This window comes from Macrobrachium rosenbergii, chromosome 8 (genome assembly GCF_040412425.1).
Source record: "Macrobrachium rosenbergii isolate ZJJX-2024 chromosome 8, ASM4041242v1, whole genome shotgun sequence".
Lineage (NCBI taxonomy): Eukaryota > Metazoa > Arthropoda > Malacostraca > Decapoda > Palaemonidae > Macrobrachium > Macrobrachium rosenbergii.
Genome location: NC_089748.1, coordinates 47,893,602 through 47,905,456, shown reverse-complemented (window position 1 = coordinate 47,905,456; position 11,855 = coordinate 47,893,602).

Here is an 11,855-nt window from a genome sequence, read left to right as displayed (position 1 = left end):
GTGGCCTTGACCCAAGGGTTCAGCCTATAGTCGAACTTAGGTCTAAACAACATTAATTTAACAGCTGCTTTGGTACGGTCAGATATACTATTTATTCATAGCATGGGTCGCAGCAGCAAGATTTCAACATGACTCGTCACGTGTTGACAGCAATACATATGTACGCTTAAGCTGGTTAGGTTAGTAGCTTTATAAGTTAGTTAATTAGATTTGTGGGCATGGGGTGTTTGAGACAGTGACACTCTGTTTACTGGGTCTGTACTGTAGGCTGTGTACTGTACTAGGCCCATGTAGCAGCACACATGCAACTGCCGATGTAGGCTAAGGCTGCTACCCTTCTGAATGCTTTTGTTTGAAACTTAAACTTTTCTCTAGTACACTATATGAGTATTAGATATACTCCTATTAGATGGTCTAGAATGAAGAATAAAAATTAGGGAGATGTGGCACTTATGACTATGTCTCACATTTATCCCTGGCAGCTTTTTACAGTACACTGTACAGTGCTTTAGGGGCAGAGCAGAAGAACGAGTAGTCCTTTGATGAAAATTTTAAAACATTGTAAACCCCCAATGATGGATGGCTTTCACAGAGGTTGATATCAGATTACAAACTTTTCCTAACTTTATCTTTGTAACACTATAGCAGCTGATTTTAAAACACTAGTAAGAACGTACTGTTTTGCTCTCAAACAACTTGAATATTTTCTGAAGCTATTTTTTGTACCCCATGATATCTTGCAAGGTTGCTTTTGTCAGTCCATACTCCTTAATAAGACAAGATCTACCCCCCTCCATTACATCTGATTTTGGCCATGCACTACTAGCATGAACTCTAGTTAGACATAGGGAACACTGAAAGCTGACGCTTCCATTTCATTGAAGAAAGCTGGAGGACTAAGGGTGACTAGCCTAAGCTTACTAATTCCCCTTGACCTACACCAGCCACTTAACTACAGTATTAGACCTTTCTTCCCCTCCCCTTTCCACATCACTAAGCCAATCTGCACGCAATATTTTTGAGCCTAACCAGCTGCAGGTCACATTCATTGGTCAGGTTTGGCTGTGTAGTTTTTTTTTTCTCCCAATCCAGACTGTGTAGCCTTTACTGAGCACATCCATCTGCACATTGTGTGCCTTGATCTGTACCGTTGCCATTTAGTACACATACCCAGTCACATTTAAAAAAAAAAAAGTGCCATAGGCATGGTGTTGGTATTAGATGTGCGGTTAAATGAGGGATTACTGTAATAGAAAAAGTGGATAGTGGGTGAGGAAGACTTAGGAAGAATAAGGAGTAAGTGCAGAGAGGAAGGTTAGTAAATTAACAACTAGATCTCAGAATAAAAGCTGCAAATGGAGAAATGCTGTTAGGAGGGAGCTGTCCAAGGTCAGTGGAGTGAGTAATAGTATTCTGAGGATTTAATGAATTTGTAAGAGAGGCAGAGCAGAATGATGCAAAATTGAAAAGGTTAGTGTAAGGTTGGAGGTACCAGTTAGAATTAATGATTAGGATGGGGGACAGTTAAGATATAGGAGAATGGAAAGATGCCTGGAATTGGTGGGATTTCAAGTGAAATACTGCAGTATAGTGGTGATAGAGGGATTGAGTGGTTCACAAGGGTGTGTAAAATGTTTGGATTATGGAAAAATTACAGAGAAATGTGTGAGGGGAATAATTATTCTTATGTGTAAGGTTAAGGGTGATAGAAGTAACAAAAATAAAGGTAACAAGGAGACTACAGAATTATAGGGATACGATTATTCTGAAGGATTTTGATTGAGATTGTAAGACAGAGGGCTGAAGAAACGATAGGGGAAGAAGTGTTGTTTTAATTGAGACAGGATCATCTGGATCAGATGTTTTGCATGACAGCTGATCAAGTTTTAGAGTGAGAAAGTTGTATATTAGACTCACTTGGGATCATGCTTGTCTAAGCATGATTAGTTTGATTGCAGTCAAGTTAGAATCATAACACTGGTACTATATAAGTAGTTAGTGTTAGTCATACAGTACTCAGCTTCAGTATGTACAGTAGTAGACTTAGCTAAGTTATTTTGTAAATATTACTGTATGGGCTAATTTAATAGTTTAAACAATTTATTGTAATATGAGTGGTGTCTCAGACTCATTGTATGCACAATTAATTCTAGAAATTAGCTTGCTCTCTGAACTTGATTTAACTTAATAGGGTTGTGAAGATTAATGTAACATTAGTAAACCCAGTGCAGTTTGCAGCGTTCTGCCTTTTCTCTCTATTATTTTTAGCCTGGTGTAAGTTGAGGCTGTTTGCCTCGTCCCTGCCCATACTATTTTTGTACTTATCTTTGTTTTTTTTATATACAGTATATGTTTGCATGTTATCAGTTCTCTCTTTCTTTCATATCTGACCTTTTGTTTCTTTAAACACCATGTTTCCCATTCTTAATCACCCCTCTTCTTTTTATAAGATCTACTTTGGGGATTGTTATAAAACCTTAGGCAGCCTTTGTAAGAAAAAAAAGGCCCTCTTTTGATAATAATAATAATAAGCTAGCCCATTCCTTTTGCAGCTGGAGTTCAAGTAGCAAATTGGGCACAGGCCAGCTGGGTTTGCTCTCTTGCTAAATGCAGCTAAAGAAGTGAATCCCATTGCCTTCCATTTTACTCCCGGCAGGTGCAGGCCATTAGCCAAGGAGTTTGGAGCTTGCGTAAGCAGTGCTGCATACACAGTGCACTGGTCCCTATCCTTGTGCTGTATGCCACACCAGGCTAGTATCTGCATTCAGTCTCTTCCCTACCATCCTCTCAATAGCAGTCACTGACATTAAAAGAATTGCTATTCTTTCAAGACACCTCAAGGTATTGTACAGTGACCCATACTCCACTAATTGTTTCCACATTTGATATATTGCAAGCTCTGACTTTTAATCTAACTTTTGAGAAACATCTAATGAAAGCTTCAGCAAATGCCGCACAAAAGTTTGGTGTTGTTCATAAGGCCTGATATTGTAAAGTCACCAAATCGGCGCCAGGATAGTGTTTCGGCGGCGCCATTAATTAAGTCTCCGCTGAGCTTGTTTTCTTTGGTGACTTCCCGTTTTCTTCAAGCTCAATTAGTCATGCCTAAAACGTGCCAGGTCACGCATTTTAATCATTTTTACTTTATGGTATTTATACGAATGTCACACATTGTGTATCACATGTTTCTTCATTCACAGGCATCAAGACTGTATCTATGTTGTAGCTCTGTATGTTTTGTATTGTAATTTGTACTCGTTCACTGCATATTATTGTTTATTGTTTCGACCTCAGGTCACAGTCAATTCCATTGTCTCTCACGGCCCGGCGTCAGTCGGCCGCAATATAAGCTGCCTGGATCTGTAATAAAGTAGCAGTAACTTTTACCTGCTCGCTTCTTTGACACCTTACAGTGGTGACCCCCAGAGTATCCCGGAGCCATTAGCGGACTCACACGGCGACTCAGTCTTGGCTCCAGGATTTCTCCAAAACGCTCTTAGCGGCCTAAACACGGCGCTGTAACCAGCGTTTGAGCGTGCTGACTCGTCGGCGCACCCCACCAGCGTCACTAGCGGAACCACACGGCGCACGAAAAAGTGCGCACTGACGCGAGTACCCCACTCCAGTAAGGGGGTCAAAGGAGCGAGCATGGACGCGATATCCCCTCCTTCATGCAGTTAAACGCGACCCCGCGGACTCCGAGGTTTACCTACCTCCCATCACAGCCGCGCCCGCCCCGCATCGAGGCCCTCCCGCAACTCCACACCAGCGCCCGAACACACGACGGCCGGGCAACACAATCGCGGGCCGCCCTCACCGTAAAGCTGCCGCCGTTTACGCAGGGGAACCCATCGATGTGGCTGCGCAGGGTGGAGAGCCACTTCAGAATCGCGGACCTCACGGACGAAATCCTACAGGCCGACACAGTGCTCAACGCCCTTCCGGAGGACGTGTACAGAAAACTCATCTCGCGAGTACCCGAAACACACCCTCACATACAGCACCACAAAAAAGTTCCTCCTCGAAGCTTGCTCCCTGCCCATCGCCGAGCGGGCCGCCCGTGCTATCGACCTTGCCAATAATCCACGCCACGACCTCAATCCAAGAGACGCTTGGGGCATGGTCGTAGATCTCCTGTCAGTACCAGACTTGGGCGGCACAAACAAGCGGCAGGAGATAAGCTTCATACGGGAAATCTACCTTCGCCAACTCCTCCCGGAAGTACGCAACCAGATCGCTCACCCCTACACCATGCCTGTCGAGGACCTCATAGAGGCGGCACAACACCTCACAGACTCCGTCAAGGCTTCACAGCGGCTAAAACCGGCCACACAGCCGGTCAGCTCCGTCCAGCCTGAAGAGGACGTAGAGCAGCCCGTCAACGCCATCGCCAACAGACGTCCACCGAACCACAGCAGACGGAGGTCCCCGGGCTTCTGTCGCTACCACAAGTGGTTCGGAAAGGACGCCCGAAACTGCCTGCCGCCCTGCTCGTTCAACCGTTCAAAAAACGGGGGTGGCGGCGGCCAGCAGGACAGGCCGCCATGGCAGCCGAAGAACCCAGGGCCTCAAAAACAGTAGGTTTTACGCCCCGCGACACCGTCTCCGGCAGGATGATGCTGGTCGACACAGGAGCCTTTAAGTCGGTCTTCCCAGCATCCAGAGATCCGCAACCAGACACCAGACCCGGCCGCTTTCTGACGGCCGCCAACGGAACCCCATCCTCTCCTACGGCACCAGGCTCCTGTCGATCTCCATCCTTGGCCAGAGTTACTCCTGGGACTTCATCGTCGCGGACGTAGGAACCCCACTCCTGGGGCCGATTTTCTGGCGCACTTCGGCCTGCTAGTCGACGTGGGCGCAAGCGCCTCCTCGATACCGACTCCTGCCGGTCTCTCCCGTTAACGGCGGGACCCAGACCCACCATCAGCGCCGTCGCCCCACCAGTATGCACACCTTCTGTCGGAGTTCCCTGAGGTATTTAAGCCCGAGCCGCCAAGTCCCGGGGCCCCAGCCAAGCACGGCATATACCACCATATAGTGACTAAAGGGCCCCGACACATGCGAAGTTCCGCAGGCTTCCCCCTCAGCGCCTTCAGGAGGCGAAAAAAGCATTCGCGGAGATGGAACAGATGGGCATCTGCAGGAAAGCCTCCAGTCCATGGGCCTCCCCCACATGGTGCAGAAACCGGACGGCTCCTGGAGACCCTGCGGCGACTACAGGCGGCTCAACATTGCAACAGAGCCCGACCACTACCCTCTACCCAATATGCAAGACCTCACGGCCTCCTTTCACGGGCCAAAATATTCACTAAATTGGACCTTCTTAAATCTTATTTCCAGGTACCTGTTGCGCCAGAGGACATACCAAAGACAGCCATCATCACGCCCGCCGGGTCCTATGTATTCGCCTTGCTCACCTTCGGTGAAAGCGCCGGTACCTTCAGCGGCTCATGGACAGCATCTAGGGACCTAAAATTCTCGTCTGCTAAATCGTGACATTCTCATATTTTCAAGTCTCTGGCGACACAGAGGCACATCAAAGCAGTCCTCCAGCGCCTCCAGAAAGCGGCCGCAAATGCATCCGTTTGACAAGTGTACCTTCGGCGTCCAAGCAGAATTCACAGTCACGAGGTGTCTCCGACGAAGCGTCGCCTCTTACGCCGAAGTGGCAGCCGTAGCCAAGTTCCCGACACCCTGCATCAAGGCATCCAGGAGTTCCTTGGGATGGTAAACTTCTTACAGAAGTTTCATCCTCCAGGATGACACTTTGGCCCCCTGACGGAAGTCCCAAAGGTCAACCAAGTCCCTGTCTTGGGGACCCAGCCAGCAGCAGGCCTTTTCCCTGACGAGGCCCCTCACTAGAGCAACCGCCTTGGCACACCAGGATCCCAAGGCTCCTCCAGCTGACGGCAGAGCCAGTAATAACGTTGCCTGGGTGCTGTTCTGGAGCAAATCATCAATCGGCGCCCCAGTCGACATTCCTTCAGCAAAGTTCAGTCCATGAGAGTCCCGCCACAGCACCTTGCGACAGGGAACTCTGCGCGATGTTCGCGCAGTTCGGCACTTAAGTTCCTCTCCTGGAGGACGCCTTCACAATCTTCACAGACCACCAGCCACTGGTTCACGCTTCACGAAGCAGGGGACGAGATGGTCTTCAGACAGCAGCGCCACATCTCAGCCATAGCCGAATTTACCTGTTCCGTCAGGTACCTCCCGGCAAGAAAATCCCGAGCAGCGCCCCTCCAGAGTCGAGTTGAACGCAGTGCAGCAGTGTAGATTACCAGGACCTTGCCAGAGAAGAGGCCGCTGACCCAGAAAACCCCAGCATGCACGCCATCACATCCCTCAAGTGGCGGACCCCGCCCGGAGGCCCCAGCCTGCTCTGTGACATCAGCACAGGCCAGCCCGCCTCTTTGGTTTCAGCCTCACGCGCGCCAGGTATTCGACATCATTCACGGCCTCTCACACCCCTCCGGCAGGACCACGCCAAACTGCTCTCAAAAAGTTCGTCTGGCACGGGTGCAAGGGCGCCACAGCCTGGGCAAAACAGTGCCTGCAGTGCCAGACCAGTAAAGTGGGTGGTACACGTCGGGGGTAGGCGAAGTTCCCCCACAGCCAGGCGCGCTTGGCCACCACATCCCATCGACGTCGTGCGGGCCCCTTCCCCATCAGGCGGATCCAGATACCTCCTCACGGTGGTAGACCGTTCGGCAGGTGGCGAAGCCACACCCATGCAAGAAGTTACCGCCAGCCGGCGTGCGCTGAGGCCCTGCTCTCCAGTTGGGAAGCAGCCCGGCGTCCCGGACCACATCACAACCGACAGGGGCCCCGCTTTCCTCTCCGAGTTGTGGTCTGCCTGGCTCAACTGCTGGGAACCACGACCACACCACCACAGCGTGACAACCCAGCGGCCACCGGCCTGGTTGAACGGTTTCACAGGTCATAAAGTCATCCCCTCATGGCCTGCACCGCCGAGGGCTGAAACATCAGCTGCCCGTGGGTCCTCCTCGGGTTGAGGACCCGCCCCAGAGCCGCGGCCCCCCATCCGCAGCTGAACAAACCCTGGGGACCCCTCGTGGTGCCGGGAGAGCTCGTAGACGGATGAACGCCACTCCCCATCTCTGCAGAGGCTCCGCGGCGTGGCGGCAAGTTCGCCCCTTGCAGGCGCTCATACATCGGCAAAGCAACCACCTTCATGCCGCCACAGCTGTCATCCGCCACCCGTCTTCGTCAGAGTCGACGCCGGCCGTCCACCACTAATTCAAGCCCTACAGGGGACCCTTCCGCGTGCTGGAGGCGGAACAGCAAGCGTTCAGCTGGCACTCCGGGGCGAAACGACTGGGTTTCCAGACCGGCTAAAGCCCGCCTTCCTGTCGGAGAGTCGGCAGCGACGCCCCGCAGCGCAGCACCCCTTCCGCCCAAACGCACTCCAGCACGCCTCACCCCGCAGGGCGGCCGCCCCAGGAAGGAACCGCCCAAACAGCAGCCTCACAGGCGGGAGGCCCCTCAGTTATCTTCAAGGAGCCGGCCCTTCAGCCGCCCCAGCAGATACAGGGGATTAATCGGGGACGCGTCCCTCGTCTTGGGGAAGTATTTGTAAAGTCACCAAATCAGCGCCAGGATAGTGTTTCGGGCGCGCCATTAAGTAAGTCTCCGTTGAGCTTGTTTTTCTTTGGTGACTTCCGTTTTCTTCAGCTCAATTAGTCACGCCCTAAAACGTGCCAGGTCACGCATTTTAATCATTTTTACTTTATGGTATTTATACACGAATGTCAGCACATTGTGTATCACATGTTTCTTCATTCACAGGCATCAAGACTGTATCTATGTTGTAGCTCTGTATGTTTTGTATTGTAATTTGTACTGCTTTCTGTATATTATTGTTTATTGTTTCGACCTCAGGTCCACAGTCAATTCCATTGTCTCTCACGGCCCAGCGTCAGTCGGCCATAATATAAGCTGCCTGGATCTGTAATAAAGTAGCAGTAACTTTTACCTGCTCGTTTCTTTGACACCTTAAATATATTTATAACAGTGATAAAAATCAGTGCCATGTGTTTTAGGTCATTTTGTGCTTCCTTTACTAGAATATTGTCTCAGTGTGGATGTCTGCCTCTGCCAGAGATTTATCTTTTTTTTGGATACAGTGGTTCATGGTGGTAGCTTTTGTTTCTAGTAGTAGCAGTTATGACTTGGACTATCGATGGATGGTCTTGTTTGTCATTTTTTCATAAGTTGTATTTCAGTAGAGATCTTTCACATTCAAAATTCATCCCTGATCCCTTTTACCTGCCGAGGGCAACCAGATTAGCTGAACAACAGTGCCAATATGCAGTAAATATGCCTCGTCGAACTCGGTTCCAGAGGTCCTTTATTCCTCAAACCATTGGACTGTGGAACAGCCTCCCAGAGGATGTTGTGCAATTGGAACTAAAGAAGTTCAAGCGAAGATGCAATGCATTTCTACTCTAATACTGTTCTCCTTGCATTTTAATACATTTTATCTATTTATTAATTTATTTCTTTTTAATAAGTGGGATCTCCTCTTTATGTATTTCCCCTTACAGTACCTCCTCTTACTTCTTTCCAATGAACACCATATTCTTTGGAAGCTTGAATTTCAAGTCAGTGGCCCCTGTGTGCTTGTTCCATATGAATAGGTTTCACCTACTGAATATAATAATAATAATATGTAGAAGACAATATTTCATGTTTCTAACTACTGTATAGTATGTCTCTGACATGTTAGTATTCATAAGAAATTTAGCTAGCCATTATGGTATAGTCATATTGATATAAGGCCAACTTTAATTGGCCACATGTCTGGTACAACCCAAATTGAAGGCCATAAAACATGATCATTGGACAGAGACGTCTATCATTATGTTCCTTACTCCCTTGCTGCCCTCATAGTTTTGGTTTATGTTTTGTAAAAATAAATTAATTATATTCATTCTTCCTGTACTGCTAGTTGTAACTGTGACACAAAAAATTTAAATGGGTATAGAAGAGCTAAGTAAGGGTAGTACAAATACAGTATTTTTAAAAATGTGCAACAGGGAAAACTGAAAAGGGTCAATTTTTGGAAAGCCATTACTGCTGTTGCCTCCCTGAAAATAGACTGCTCTCAGAATACCAGGATGTTCTTAGGCCAAAGCTCAGTGAGGCCTGGAGGATTAGTATGGTACACTTGAACCTTTTGAGTCATAATGACTACAGTACTGGACTCAGAGTTTAACTTAATGCAGGCTGGAACTTGTAACATTAGTTTTCACTACTGTTACAAGTTCCAGCCTCAATATAGTTTTCACTAATGACCCTTTCAAGGTGAGCTTAAAGCTGAGTTAGGCAAAAGGCTGTTGCTAAAATTTGGAAAAATGCACTTGTCAGGTAGACCCTAACAAAATAACCTGTAGAGAGAGAGCTGAGATGATCAGGTAACATTTTTATTCTTCTTGAACTACCAAACCTGGGTGCATATTTTATGCACCTAGTATACTGTCTACTGTACAGTATATGTAAGCATTATTTACATTAATAAAATAGAGGAAACTGTATATGTAAGCGTTATTTACATCAGTAACATAGAAGGTAAAATTAATTACAAATACTTGAAATTTATTTGTACTGACAATCTTTTTAAATAATTTAATCGCCCAGTTTGTATTGATCTTATCTGTCAAGTTTATTGATGTAGGATGACCAAAACCAATTGTCAAACAATTTCAAGTAACATCTTTATTCTGTTTAATACACAATCATAAAATTTTCATACATAAACAATATGAAATACATTTCTGTCAACATTTTCATCTTTTTAAAAAGCATGCAACAAAGTTATGTACAATCCCAGTACCTGTCATTCAATGACACAATTTTGACTTAGTGTTACAGCATACTTTTTATAGTGTCACTTTGGAATTTAAAATAGTTGGAAAACAAGACCTTAAATCTACACAGTAAACCAAATCACAGATAAAATCTAAGAATAAGGTTGGGCAATGGCAGAATGAAAAAGATTATTAGTTTAGCATGAAACTAGAAGACATTATTTTTTGTAGTTTAATGACAATTGTTTTAAACTCTTCTGCAGAGATCTTATAAGGAAAATTTGTAACAAAAGGCTACACAATGATTTCCAAATACTTACATGTCTTAACAACAAAACAAGAGCTTCATTATTGCAACTACAAATTTGACTCCCACAGGACACAATTTCAGTCCACACTACTTCAGTAAAACTGTTAAAAAATGCACTTGAAAATTTGTCAGTATGTCCAAATTCAAGACAGCAATATGCTAAAAGATTGCCTGTATAGTAGATTAATATTTGATTGTTTCATCAAATATATACTAAATATCATATCATTAACCCTTTGGTTGTGAGACTGTGGGAAGAAATCTTACTAGACGGGCACTCTCTGGGCCCTCGTGCATGTATTTACTAATACATGTAGTTCTGCCATCTTTCTCCAGATGTTTTCTTGAAGATAATTTTTCAGTGCTGAATAGTAATTCATTTTCCATTTAAAATTGATAATTTCTACCCTTTTTCACTTCAGTACGAGTACAATGACACCCCCAACTTGTTTTCCAATTAAATTAGTAATTTGAGCCCTTTTCCATTTAAGTATTGTACTAGTGTTAAGTGGTGTTAGTCAGTGCAGTAGTTAGTAACTGTCGGTGAGTAATTACAGTACCCGTTTTGGTCTTGTGAGAAAGTATTTCATTAGCAGCGATGATGCATTCCAGTTTATTATTCAAGTGTTTTGTGGGTGGTGGTTTTTTATATATTTATTTCTTTTTTTGCTAGTTTAATTTAGTTATAAAGGATGTGCAATTTCATTGTATGACACTAACTAGTGAGTAGTTAGCTAGACAATATTTGGGTGAAAGTTCCCAATTCACTTGAATTTCATTTTTCCAATTTTTTTTGTATTAGAGCTGATGTTAAGCACAGCATAATGTAATTATTTAATTATTTGTTTTGCCATATTACATAAGATACTGTAGCAGCACATTTTGCTTTTTTGCTGTGTTTTTGTAATACAGTGAATAGCATTTAATCTAATGTATTTTAAGGTCTTCTAAAGCTGGCATTTACCCTTTTCCCGTCTATGACGCAGCAAAGAATATTGCTTTATACAGTAGTTTGTTTTGCCTTTTCACTATTTGTGGTAATTTTGTGCATTTTCCTTGTTTCACCACAACCTCATTACCCATAAATTCCTTGTTCCCTGATTTCATGTTTTTGTTTATCAGGCCAAAGTAGTTTCCTACTGTGCCTACTGACTATGGATGCTGGAGGTATGTATCTGCCAACTGCTTCACTTTTTGGGAGGTGTACTGCATTGTAAAACAGCTCTTTGTATTGCCTTGTACAGTATCTTTGCTCAGAGGTCGCCAGTACAGTACTTATAATTTATTTTATAATTTTCTAATCAATTCTTTCAACTTATCTCACACTAAGCGATAAAATCTATGATTTCTGCATTTAGTAGATATCTATTAGTTGCTGAATTCCTTCCAGATCACGGCTTTGTCAAGACTATGTTAATTTTTTGGTGAAGGTTTAGGGTTACTCAGTTGCTAACTAGTTGATGAGTCATTGTCTAGTTAGGGTTTTGGAGTGTGTCTTCATTCACATTACCCATTCCTTGTTGCTTGATTTATTTACTGTATTGCCTGGCTTTTGTGGTTTTATCAATACATTTATAGGTATTTTTGTCAAGTTGCTTTTATTTACCATACAGTATTTACTGTGTCCGTGGAATTTCCTCCTAGCATTAATGATCTTATTGTTATCTCAGGTAGGATATGTCATTACTTATTTTTAATATTTTGTGTTAACT